This window comes from Tamandua tetradactyla, chromosome 15, assembly GCF_023851605.1.
Source record: "Tamandua tetradactyla isolate mTamTet1 chromosome 15, mTamTet1.pri, whole genome shotgun sequence".
NCBI lineage: Eukaryota > Metazoa > Chordata > Mammalia > Pilosa > Myrmecophagidae > Tamandua > Tamandua tetradactyla.
In genome coordinates this window covers 29714303-29728160 of record NC_135341.1, presented here as the reverse complement: position 1 = coordinate 29728160, position 13858 = coordinate 29714303, and the positions used below count along the sequence as shown (strand labels likewise).

The following is a 13858-nucleotide window of genomic DNA, read 5'->3' as shown; positions in this document are numbered from 1 at the left end:
ACAGCCATCAGGCAGTAAGGATTTGGGAGACACTTGAAGAAGGACACAACCAAATGCAAATTTGTCATAGAAGACAGGAACGAGATAATTTTTTTGACAAGGAATCCTTTTAAACATCAAAATATTTTGCAGACCTCTTTTCCTAATAGTATTTTTATTTTTCTTATCATTTGATTCAGAAAAACACTGGAGAGCCAAAAGCTACCAGAATTCAGGAATGTTTTAAAATGAATTTTCACCTTAGAAGGCACAAGTGTTTCTATACACATATCACAGAGAAAGAGTCACACATGTATTTATGGGTACTCTATTCTGTCCATGGTTGCCTCAGGGTATATGTGGAGTTGAGACCTTGTAATTTCTTTAGTCCATAGGTAAAGAGCCGCTGACATAGAATGCAGAATTCATTCTCCTTAAATGAATTAAAGGGCCTTTAAACATCAGCACTATTGACACTGCAGGCTGGCTATTTCTTTGTTGCAGGGGATCATCCTGTGCATTGCAGGATGTTTAGCAATATCACTGGCCTCTACCCATTAGATGGCAGTAATACCTCTCCCGAGTTTGAGACCAAAAAAAAATGTTTCTGGACATTGTCAGATATCCCCTAGTGAGCAACCTTGCCCCCTCTTGAGAATCATTGCTTTAAATTTCTCCATGTTAGGCCTATCTACTGAAAGCTGTTTACTGAGGCAAGCTATGCATTGGAGAAGAGGGGTGAACATGGGATAGGAAATTCTCAGTTAGAATACTCACCTTTAATAGGTGTGGTATTTTGACTAGGTTGATGAAGATGATGATGATTTTATCTATCTAAGTATTTATTTTATACCACAGGGTCAATAAAAGTAAAGTGGAATGCTAGGGGAAAAAAACAGACCTGGACTGTAAGAGATTGAATTCTGTTTCCACTTTCACCGAGAGCCAACTATGTGATCTTGGACAAATCACATCCCTCTCTGGGCCTCTGTTTTCCCACCAGTGGGTCATGTGGAGCACGTGGGCAGAGGAGTACAGTCAAGAAGGAAATGGAAGGGGATTTCTACTGTCTACTAAAATCCAACACTGGGCTCATAATTGGCATTAGAAGCAGCAATGGGCTTAATTAACACTGCAGAAAATACAAAGAACGAAATGAAGTGTAAACTTGGAGGTTAGTCTACAATTTAGAGAGGTAATCTGTAAGAGACAACACCACAGATGTGGATAGTAGATAGTAGTGAAAGAACCTGAGGAAAACAGATGCTTCAAAAGAAAAGGCCAGGACTAAGAGATGAAGTGATTAAATCATGCAGATGGAAAACATATGTAGTGGGTTAAAGGGGTTAAGTGAATACCAGGAAAATTCGAAGAAGGCAAATATAGTCTGGCAAAATTATTTGTCTATAGAATGAAAAAAAAAAATCGACAAGCATTTAGTAAGAAAATAACAGGCTGCCTTAAGGAGCACAAATCAGCTGACCTCCGGAGCCAGCAGCCATAAAAACACCACTCCATGCTCAAGCATAAGACAAGGCAATCATTTAGGTCTCTCATTATTCCCAATGGAGTATCAGTTCTTGTTGATATTTCAGGGATTTTAAAGCAAGACCATTTTTTTGTTGTTGTTTTTTTTGGCACTGTATTCCTTTCTTTTGAGATTCACTTTTGACATGTGTGTGCTTCTCTGAACACAGTTATGACTGGTTTGCCACACCCCAGACCACTTCGAGAAGCAGAGAAGAGTTCTCGTGGGTGAAGAATGCCTATTCCAGAGAACAGGTGAGTTGTGCACAAGCCATATTATTGGCCTTCCAAAGTAGTCTATGCAGACACAGTCTCAGAGCCCCATTCCAGATAAATCAAGTTAGAATCCCTGAGATGCGACCTGGGCGTGTGGTCCACATGGTTCTTCCGAGCAGCCGAGGTGGAGAAGCAATGACTTCATTTTACAAGTCCTGCCAGGTGGCACTGGGCAGGGAGCTGGAAAGGCAAACCCGGGCCCTGTTCATGTTTGCTGTGGACCACACAAGCCCATCACAAGACCTAGCCTGCAGGTTCCAAACTGGGGTTCACAGTGTGCTGCCCAGAACCTTGGTGAGAAACTGAATGAGGGAAGCAGGGTGTAAATGAGAGGAACTTTAGCCATCAATACACCAGAGACTGCAGACTGGGGCTAAGGGATTACTGTGGAAATGTGGCGTGGTGTAACCAAGTCATCTGATTTTTCCAAAAGCTTCGGAAAGCTGGAATTGGATGTGATATTTTCAGGATGTAGAATCCTGGATGGGCCACATAAAAGGCTATCCAGGCAGAATTGACTTCTAGGCTCATTTGGGATCCCTGGCTCAAAGACTTCAGATCTGTAGGAACTGCCCCTCAGTTTCAATCAAAGAAATCCCTTTTTTCTCAGAAATAGGCTAGGGACTCTTGCAGCAAGTAAAACATAGATGTTACAGGTTAAAAATTTGTTAATTTTTGCAAAGCCACCTAGACCACCCTGAAGCCCAGTGGCTCCCTGTCATTTCTCTTTGCCAGGGCTGTACACAGGCAAACCCTTTAGCTGTCCTTAGGAACTCCGAGATGTTAAAGCTCAACCATGAGTCCAGGAAATGATCGCTTCCTCCTATGGGAGAATTACGCCTCTCTGAAGAAAAGCAGACATACTCAGAGCCAAGACCCACAACTGTCACCCCTAAATGACAAGAGAGGGATGAACAGCAGGGGCTTCTGGAAAAAGTTAGTGGAGCAGAAACACAAAGGATTCAGAAGCCAGTTACTTTTCCACTTCCTTTCTAATAACAAGCATCAACTGTGGACTTACTATGTGCCAGGCATTGTTTCAACTCTATATTTAGACCGTAAACCTTCAGTAACTTCTTTTTGGATAGCTGAAGGATAAATGAATGAATCAGGCACCTCTCTCTTTGAGTACACAATCCTGAACTCAAGTCTGAGCTCTGCAAGGGCATCTGGGCTAGTACAATCTCTTCTTTCATCTGTCAACTATTTCTGAGTGCCAGATCTATGAAAAAGCCAGTGTGCCAGGTACCAAGAAAAAACAGATGGAGAACATGCCCTCTAACTGTGTTCTGGTTAGAATAAGAGATGAGATGTGTATAATGATTCTGGGTCAAGAAGAGAGAGGCAAAGGTTGTTTTTACTCCTGGTCAATTCTTGCAACTGGAAAAACTCTCTGAAGGAGTTCAAAACTGCCTCCTTAAAATCTATGTTTAAGAATCCTCCATCTGAAAAAGAGGTATGTCAGATTAAGGCACCAGAAGAATCGCAACAATGCAACAAAAGGAACATAAATAGATGCTAAGATCCTGGCATCACCTTCAAACACACTGCATCTATATTTGCTACTGATAGATACTTAGAAATCTCAGTCTTGCTTGAGAAGAGCCCTGACCCTGGGGTTCCACTCTGGAGCCAGTCCCAGAACATTTCACCTGCTGGCTGGTAGGAAAGTTCTTTGCTATAGCAGCCTCTCTGGGCAGAATCACAGCTAGTGCAGAAGGTGGGGCCAGTACTCCAGGTTCATACTCCCTTGCACGTTCCATTCCCCCAAACTAGACAAATACCCCTCATACCCTAATAATCACCTGCTCTTTCTTCAGTTCTCAGCCTCAATCTTGTGCCCATTGGGCAGTCATCCCTGCCAGTCCCACAGGGAGCCTGTTTCTCTGTCCTCTGCTCGCTTAGCTCTCTGTACCTATCCTTTGGGGTGAGAGTCCCAGTTTGAAAATGCATTTTTATTTTAGTGGTTATTTGCTAAAGTCTGCACTAAGGGACAGGACAAGTCTGTCTTGTTCACATGTCATCCCCAGCCACTGGGTGCAGACTAGCTTTCCCTTAGCCAAACAGGAAGGGCTTTCTTGCAAAGATGGCAAGAGGACTTTTCTTATGTTCCCTGGGAAGCCTTTACAGCGTAAGGCAAATCTGAAAAGCCATATCTAGCATTTCTCTCCCTCAACCTCCTTAATAGTAACTCCAAACCAACTTTTAGTTCCCCTGCCAAATATCTTACAGAAAGCCTTCTTAATTAGAAAATAGTGTCCAAAAACAGAGAGGTTACATTTATAAAATAATAAAGCACACTGCCGCCAAAGTTAGACCTGTGGATAGTCAAAAGGACAAAACGAAATGAAACAAAACCAAAATCACAAAACAAACAAAAATATTACCCCTGTCCTAGAACTTCTTGGACATAGAAGTCCTTAAATCTTTAAGATTTGAGGACCTCTTTGCCTCAAATCCAACTCAATTTTTTAACAAATTACATTTTAAAATGTTTGCCCCCCCAACTTTTCCATTAGAAGAGAATCCTCAACAACAAAAAGACAGCCAACCCAATTACAAAATGGGAAAAAAACTTGAACAGACACCTCTCAGAAGAGGAAATACAAATGGCCAAAAGGCACATGAAGAGATGCTCAATGTCCCTGGCCATTAGAGAAATGCAAATCAAAACCACAATGAGATATCATCTCACACCCACCAGAATGGCCATTATCAACAAAACAGAAAATGACAAGTGCTGACAGAAAATGACAAGTGCTGAAGAGGATGCAGAGAAAGAGGCACACTTATCCACTGTTGGTGGGAATGTCAAATGGTGCAACAACTGTGGAAGGCAGTTTGGCGGTTCCTCAAAAAGCTGAATATAGAATTGCCATACGACCCAGCAATACCATTGCTGGGAATATACTCAAAGGACTTAAGGGCAAAGACACAAACGGACATTTGCACACCAATGTTTATAGCAGCGTTATTTACAATTGCAAAGAGATGGAAACAGCCGAAATCTCCATCAACAGAAGAGTGGCTAAACAAACTGTGGTATATACATACGATGGAATATTATGCAGCTTTAAGACAGGATAAACTTATGAAGCATGTAATAACATGGATGGACCTAGAGAACATTATGCTGAGTGAGTCTAGCCAAAAACTAAAGGACAAATACTGTATGGTCCCACTGATGTGAACAGACATTCGAGAATAAATTTGGAATATGTCCTTGGTAACAGAGTCCAGCAGGAGGTAGAAACAGGGTAAGATAATGGCCAATTGGAGTTGAAGGGATACAGATGGTGTAACAGGACTAGATACAAAAACTCAAAAATGGACAGCACAATAATACCTAATTGTAAAGTAATCATGTTAAAACACTGAATGAAGCTGCATCTGAGCTATAGGTTTTTGTTTTGTTTTGTTTTGTTTTGTTTTGATTTTACTATTATTACTTTTATTTTTTTCTCTATATTAACATTCTATATCTTTTTCGGTTATGTTGCTAGTTCTTCTAAACCAATGCAAATGTACTAAGAAATGATGATCATGCATCTATGTGATGATGTTAAGAATTAATGATTGCATATGTAGAATGGTATGATCTCTAAATGTTGGGTTAATTTCTTTTTTTCCGTTAATTAAAAAAAAAAAAAAAGAGAAGGGGTAATTGAAGCTGAAGGGATACAGACTGTACAACGGGACTGGATATAAAAACTCAGAAATGGACAGCACAATACTACCCAATTGTAATGCAATTATGTTAAAACACTGAATGAAGCTGCATGTGAGGTATAGGTTTTTTGTTTTTGTTTTTGTTTTTTTTCTTTCTATTATAGTTTTAATTCTTATTCTGTTGTCTTTTTATTTCTTTTTCTAAATCGATGCAAATGTACTAAGAAATGATGAATATGCAACTATGTGATGTTATTAAGAATTACTGATTGTACATGTAGATTGGAATGATTTCTAATTGTTTTGTTAATTCTTTTTTTAATTAATAAAAAAATAAAAAAATAAAAAAAAAACTGAATATAGAATTGCCATACGACCCAGCAATACCATTGCTAGGTATCTACTCAAAGGACTTAAGGGCAAAGACACAAATGGACATTTGTACACCAATGTTTATAGCAGCATTATTTACAATTGCAAAGAGATGGAAACAGCCAAAATGTCCATCAACAGACGAGTGGCTAAACAAACTGTGGTATATACATACGATGGAATACTATGCAGCTTTAAGACAGGATAAACTTATGAAGCATGTAATAACATGGATGAACCTAGAGAACATTATGCTGAGTGAGTCTAGCCAAAAACTAAAGGACAAATACTGTATGGTCCCACTGATGTGAACCGACATTTGAGAATAAACTTGGAATATGTCATTGGTAACAGAGTCCAGCAGGAGTTAGAAACAGGGTAAGATAATGGGTAATTGGAGCTGAAGGGATACAGACTGTGCAACAGGACTAGATACAAAAACTCAAAAATGGACAGCGCAATAATACCTAATTGTAATGTAATTATGTTAAAACACTGAATGAAGCTGCATCTGAGCTATAGTTTTTTTTTTGTTTGTGTCTTTTTTTCTTTTTCCTTTTTTTCATATATATATATTTTATTTTTTATTATTATTATTTTTATTTTTTTCTCTATATTAACATTCTATATCTTTTTCTGTTGTTTTGCTAGTTCTTTTCCTAAATTGATGCAAATGTACTAAGAAATGATGATCATACATCTATGTGATGATATTAAGAATGACTGATTGCATATGTAGAATGGAATGATTTCTAAATGTTGTGTTAATTTCTTTTTTTATTAATAAAAAATTAATATTATTAATTCTGAAATGCGATTTTTTTCATATTCTGACATCACAATAAAAATTCAAATAGCTGCTTTATTCCAAAGTCATATGGTATGTTTAATACTCCAAAAGGCAAATTTGGCATTAACAGACAATAGCATTTTTTAGAAAGACAACTCAATGAGCATGGCTACCATTTTTCCTAAAACTAATGTGAGAACAGCAAGAAACATTTATAAGCTCCATCAATGTTCTGTTGCAACACAGACTATTTCACATTCAGCACCTCAAACCTCCAGCTGTGCTTTCAATACCCATATGTGTCCAAGCACTGTGTCAGGCCAACTTTCAGAGAGAGAAATCAATAAAAACACATAACACTAAGATTAAACTAAAGGACACCTGATATTTCCTTAATGATTCATCAAGTCCTTTCAGACTTGGCTATGCTATAAAATGAGGCCACTAATATTGATTAGTACACCGACAGGTTATCACATCAATTTTATATCAATATATTAAGCAATAGGGACACAGGTTTAGACATATTTTACTGTGCAAAAAAAAAAAAAAAAATCCAGTGACTGTTATGGACTGAATCATGCCCCGTAAATATATGTCCACATCCCAACCCCCCATCCTGTGGCTGTGAATCCATTTGTACATAGGATCTTTGCAGATGTTCTTAGTTAAGGTGATGCCAAACTGACTCAGGGTGGGCCTTGATCCAGTATGACTCAAGTCCTTATAACGGCTATGTGACAGAGGCAGAGACTGAGCTAGGGGCTGCTGGCAAGCCACCACCAGAATGCTAGAGACATCAGAGAAAGCATGGTGCTGCCAACACCTGGATTTTGCACTTCTAGCCTCTGAAACTATGAAACAATAAATTCCTCTTATTTAAGCAACCAGTCTGTGGTAATTTGTTACGGCAGACCTGGCGAACTCTTAAGACAGTTTTTGGTACTGGGAAATGGGCTGCTGCTGTAACAGATACTTAAAAATGGAAAGTTGTTTTGGAATCAGATAATGAGCAGGGACTGGAAGAATTTTGAGGCACTTAATAAAGAAAGCCTTGATTTCTTTGAAAAGACTGTTGCTAGAAATGCGGACATGAAAGGAGTTTCCAGTGAAGATTCAGCTGGAAGACAGAGACTGAGCCTGTTACTTAACCTTCAAAATTCTCCCTTGCCTTCCTCTCTTCCTAAACATTCCTGTTGACACTGCACTTTGCAGGGCATGTTTGAGGATCATAAAGAAGTCAGAGCAGGGAGCAAAGCAACGGACTATTATAAGATAAGGCTGGAAGTCAACTGAGCACTTGAGGTCTCGTAGGCCATAGTCAAGCATTTTTATTTATTCCAAGTACAAATGAACTTCCTAAATGGGTTTGGAAATGAGTATATAATGCAATTTACCTTTTATCAAGATCACTGAGTCTCATAAATCTGCACCTTGTACTTTTGATTCAAACACAAACTCCTGGATGGTCGAACTATTTTTACATTTGTTTTAATATCCTGCAGGCTACTGCCTATTGTAAAGGGTCCTAGATTGTAAGCTCTTACAGCAGTCACATCTCTTCAGGAGTTGAAACTATTATTTCTAAATTCTGAGATACTGAGTTGTTTGCATATAACTTGGTCATTCCCAGAAACTTCGGATATTTATGTGATACCTGAGATTCAAGAGTTAAAGCATGAAGCTATGAAAGTCAGCACTACCCCATACAGGAACCGTTTAAAAAGTTGAAAAAAGGCTCAAACTTCAACTAGAGATATGAATGAAGCTGATCTGGATAAGAACAGGGTAGATCAGAATACTGGATAAAGGATGATATGGCCCATATTTTAAAACTTCAACTTCTGTGGGAGACCAAAGAGAGAGATGTTTATTTGGTGCAAAATTTATATTTTGGGTAGTGCATTACCTAATTTAACCTGTATGGTTAGTTTAATTGAACACCACAAACACACAGAATCTGGAATAGGGCATGAGACCTGGTTGGTTTGTCCAGGTTAGTGTGATGCCCTGATATATCCCAGAGTAATTTGGGTATGAATAAAGAAGTAATTGCAAAGTTCCCTTGGAGGACTGAGTAAAAAGGAGGAAATATTCCCCATTTGGAGAATTCCTGATCAACTCATAAGCAGTGGGGACAACCAAATCAATAGGCTGAGCCCTCAGTCTTGGGGTTTGCCCCTTTGAAATTTATTCCTGCAAAGGACAGGCTAAGCCTACCTGTAATTATGTCTAAATGTGATCCCCAGAGAACCTTTTTTGTTGCTCAGATGTGGCCTCTCTCTCTAAGCCAACTCAGCAGGTGAACTCATGACTCCCAGGGATGTAAATCTTCCTGACAACATGGGACAGAACTCCGGGGATTAGCCGGGACCAGCATCATGGAATTGAGAAAGGCTTCTTGACCAAAAGGGGGAAGAGAGAAACGAGACAAAATAAAAGTTTCAGTGGCTGAGAGATTTCAAACAGAGATAAGAGTTATCCTGGAGGTTGTTCTTATGCATTACACAGATATTCCTTTTCAGTTTATGGTGTATTGGAGTGGCTGGAGGGAAGTACCTGAAACTGTTCAGCTGTGTTCCAATAGCTTTGATTCTTGAAGATGATTATATAATGATATAACATTTACAATATACCTGTGATTGGGAAAACCTTATGTCTGATGCTCCTTTCATTCAGGGCATGGACAGATGAGTGAAAATAATAAAAAAAAAAAAACAGCTTGCTGGCCACCCCCGCAGAGTTTCAGATACAGTAGGTATGGGTGAAGGGCTGAGAATTTGCATTTCTAACAAGTTGCCTGCCAGGTGATGAGTATGTAGCTGGTTAAGGAGCCACTCCTAGAACACCAGTGTGTAAATATGTTTGCTGCATAAGTCAATGAAGAGACATGAAAATGTTTTTGAAACAAAACAATAAAAACAATCATTGTGGTTTGAGTTTGACCAAAATGCCAATAATTTGTTATGATTTTTCTTTTTAAAAAAAAGTATCCACCTCACCATATTATTAAATGATAAAAGAACGAATCCATTATATGCAGAAGAACTCCTAAAGGAAACAGATCATTGTGATTAGGCAAGATGAGATACTTTGGAGACTATATTGCCAAGCTAATTATACACTTGATGTCATTCAAAGATTTTTTCCTTTGTTTCATTTTTTTTTTTCCCTACAAGTATGTGACTTACTTGTGTAGGTAATTTCCCACCTTAACCCAGAAAGGATTTGTGCTGCTGAGGCATTCCTGGGTGCTATTCCAAAACTGAAAGTTAAACTAGGCTTTTCCTTAGAACTCAGTAACAAAGATCATCATGGCTCACCCATGTTTGGCTCAAAGCACATGATGCTGGGGAATATGGCTAGGACAAGAGGAGGTTGACTTCAACCCTCTTCCTAGAAGGAACTACCAAAGATTCTAATGTAGGTGCCAAAGCACAAATGCAAATACATAGCTTGGAAAGGAAACTGGAGAGACTTAGAACCAATAGGAGGAGAATGTGCTTCTAAACCAAAGAGAGTTGGGCACAGATAGTTAAGCCAAAAGCACAGAGCAAATACCTATGGTCTCTGCAGGCTTACCCTCACATATGTGAGGGTGTGGTTTCCATACGGAAATCTAAGTCACAGCACTATCAATAATGGACAGCCAAAACTCAAGGATGGCTGGGGGTTTGGGGTTCAAAAGGTAGCCCTCTTGCCCAAAGCCTACAAGGTCTCAGGTTCACACTGTGCTTAGGAAAAAAACTGGTTAGACATATCCCAGAATTGTGTAGTGCTCTACTTAAGCACTTACGTGAAACTTCATTTATTCAGTAATTACTGGGGATTTTATGGATTAAGAGGTCAACTGGGGGAGGAAAATTTCAAAACAGTGAAAGTCAGGGAAACAAAACAAGGAAGCTGCTGAAAATCAAAGGTCTTGGAAGGCAAATAATAAATATAACAATCATTAAACAAGAATCAATAAACGAACCCTCCTCTCAGTCCATGTTGTAAAACACCAACAATGCTGTGCAACCACCATGAGGCTGAAGCAATGACTTGAACCTGGATTCCTGTTCTATGGATATTGAATCTGGATTCTTATTCTATGCTGGTAAGGATCATAGAACAGTCTGGCTATGAATTAAATTAAAAAATAGCAAAACTACACTCTAGCGAAGAATAAATTGCATGTGAGCCCCCAAATCCAAGGTAATTATACAGAGTCTAAATATACAGAGCACCCCCCGGCATTCGCAATTACCCACCTCCAAAAGGGTAAAAGTAAACACTGGACCTGCTCTGGTGTTAAACTGCCATCGGATCCTCCCTGCTGTCTCCCTCCTCTTCTTCTTTACAGACAGGTAAAGATGGATCTCTTGAAGGAACTGGGGGCTCCCACTCTAGGCAAAGGTTGGACAGGTGATCAATGTACAGCATGAGATTTGGCTGTGCCTATGTGCCTCCGACAGAGCTGGATCATCTGGGGCAATGAAAATTATAAGCAACAAGAAAGCAGTATTAATAGCAAGGGTAGGGAAACCCAGGCAGCACACACCACGATTCCCTAGGACGTCAGCTTCCATTTCTCTCCTCATTCAGTCACTCTGCATACACTCATTAAGCACTGTGCCAGGCTTGGGGGGTGTAGGAGTGATAAACAGTAACACAAGCCCTGCCCAAGTGGAGCTTCTGGGCTATTCCAGAGAAAGACAATGAGACATGCAAGTACAGCACAGGGGCGGGGTAAGAGATACTAGAGGATCTCATGGAGCACATAGCAAATACAGTCAACCCAGACTGAAGGTGGAGGATCCGGGAAGGCTCCCAGAAGAAGTGACACTTACATTAAGCACAGAGGACCCATGTGAGTTAACCAGACAAGATTGAGAAGAGTTAGCACATGCAACGTTTCTGAGACAAGAGAGCATGGAGGTCTGAGGGGCTGAAAGCCCTTTTTTTTTTAGCCATTTTCCAGCTCCTAATCCTACAGCCAACCAAAGCATCCAGATTCAAAGTTTAGAGCACTTATCATGAGGTGCCCCTTCAATTCCTACAATCCAACTGCATTCTGACCTCCTCTCGTGGGATCGAAGAGAAGAAAGAACTTAGAAAAACAATTTGTTCTCTAAGAAGAAAGGAAAAACCACTAATATGGAATTGAACTGCTACAGAATAGACCAAATTCCGGTGAGCTGTTTTCTGCATACCTGCATCAGGGGAGGTGAGGATGTACCCTCACTCTCAGAGCTGAGCAAACAGACAAGATGCCAGACCACAAAGGAGCATCAACACCGTGAGAGACCCAAGGCTGCCCCACTTTGCCCCTTCTTTTCCAGGAAGGTCCTGGAAACTTATTCCTCTTATCCCTTATGTTTTGATACCTAAAAGGCTACCACACACATGATACCTCTCACTTTCCTTATGCACCTAAGGAAAGCTAGGTAGCTTATGAAGCCAATCTCATCAGGACCTCCAGATGGGAGAAAAAATAAACCAACCTGTAAAAGTCCAGTAGCATAAGCACTGCCCAGGGTTCTCCTAGCTCCCTTTGCATGATGAAAGAAACCATTGTAGTAGATGGTTTAAGACATGGCAATAAGCAAGTGGTCATTTTACCAAAAACTCACAGTCCAAAGTAGCTTTTCTTTACTTTTTACTATTATGATAGAATTTAAGTCCTGCAAACAACATCTCTGATGGAACACAGAAAGAAACAAACCCCTCGTTTCTAAGAAAGAGAGTAGGCAGTTATTTCGGAGACAAAGGATGTCTTCTTAACCTATGACAACACAAATTTGTTTAGGTTTTCCCTCCACTAAGTAAGTAAGCAATTAGGTTTTTTCCAATAAAAATATCCCTGTGCATGTGCAAACACCAGAGGCAATCATATAATTACCATGCCCTATCAGATTCAATTGCTGACAGTTGAGTTCCCACTGTTCATTAGCTTCAGATGGCAATGAAGTCAGTCTTCACTGAAGCCCTTTCCATCTCTTTATAAAGGTTCCTATGATGCCATGAGCAGCCCCGCACTACCTTAAGCATGAAAATCATGCCCAAATCACCAGGGCCAAGGCCAGCCTACACTGGCTTCCCTCTGAAAAAATATAAAAAGAAATCGGAAGAAACGTGGGCTTAAACACCATAGCTCCATTCGGGGATCTCACTTCTAAATATAATAGTAACCTTTCACCCCCACACTTTAAGTGCTGTAATTATGTAATTAAAACTAATTATGCCATTTAACAGAGACTTTTGCAAGATATAAGGCAAGCCAATTACCTCAATCATTGACCTCAGAAGATTTCCCACACTGGCCTGCAATGATGAGGATTGGGATAAATTTAGAAGCAGGCTTCACACCAGTGACATGGATTAGCTGGGTGGGTTGTAGCAAGTCTAGATTCTCGTAGACCCTAGAGCTGGACTGAATTCATTCTCATCTAACACCGCCACCACCTCCTGTTTGTACATCCAATATCCCCAGATACTTGCTTGATTTTTCATAACCACCCTAATAGTATTATTGCCTTCACGTTAAAGGGCTTTAGCTTTCCACCTCAGGATCTAAAGTCTCTTTGGTGTGTGTGTGTGTGTGTGTGTGTGTGTGTGTGTGTGTGTGTGTGTGTGTGTGTGTGTGTGTGTGTGTGTGTGTGTGTCAGGATCTAAAGTCTCTTTGGTGTGTGTGTGTGTGTGTGTGTGTGTGTCCGTCCGTACATTCATTCTCCTCGGCTTCCATACCCCCCTTTTAAATTACCTTACTGCAACAGCTCTTAGAGCAATTTATCAGCAGCTTTCTCCACCAACTTCAGCAAAGGCTCCACCCCATCTCAGGCACCTGCGGCAACGTAGGTCTTAGCCAATCAGTGCCGAGCATTCTTCCAGCCACAGCATTGGTTCACGGGTGACCATGTGGTCCAATTAAAGCCAATGAGCACACCGAGACGTTAGTGACGTCTCTCTCCACCTGGGTTTGCCAGGGTGACGAGGCACGCTATTGGGGGCCGAGCAGGCGTTTGCTGCCATTGAAGGAATGGCGTAGAATGAAGCTAAGAGATGTGAGGAGAGAAAATGGCTCCATGAAATATCCTCTCAAGCCCCTCATGTTGAGAGGCGGGGCCATTCGCAACATGGGGTAGTTCAGAAACACGCTGGAGAAAATACAAAGAACCCACAAACCAACATCTACCGTTTGGATTTGATTAATTAGAATTAGTTGGCCGTGGCTCTGAGTAGCAGCAGACATGCCTCCCGCTC

The 13858-nt window shown here is 40.3% G+C and overlaps 1 protein-coding gene across 1 annotated transcript in view; it reads right to left on the bottom strand.

Moving 5' to 3' along the window:
- Window positions 1-10991, bottom strand: part of WNT5A (Wnt family member 5A) — a 156764-nt gene extending 145773 nt beyond the window's left edge. The window contains exon 1 of the mRNA XM_077128973.1: window positions 10896-10991. The gene's annotated coding sequence lies outside the window, so the exon portion shown is untranslated. The remainder of the gene's footprint in view (window positions 1-10895) is intronic.
- Between the last annotated feature and the right edge of the window lie 2867 nt (window positions 10992-13858).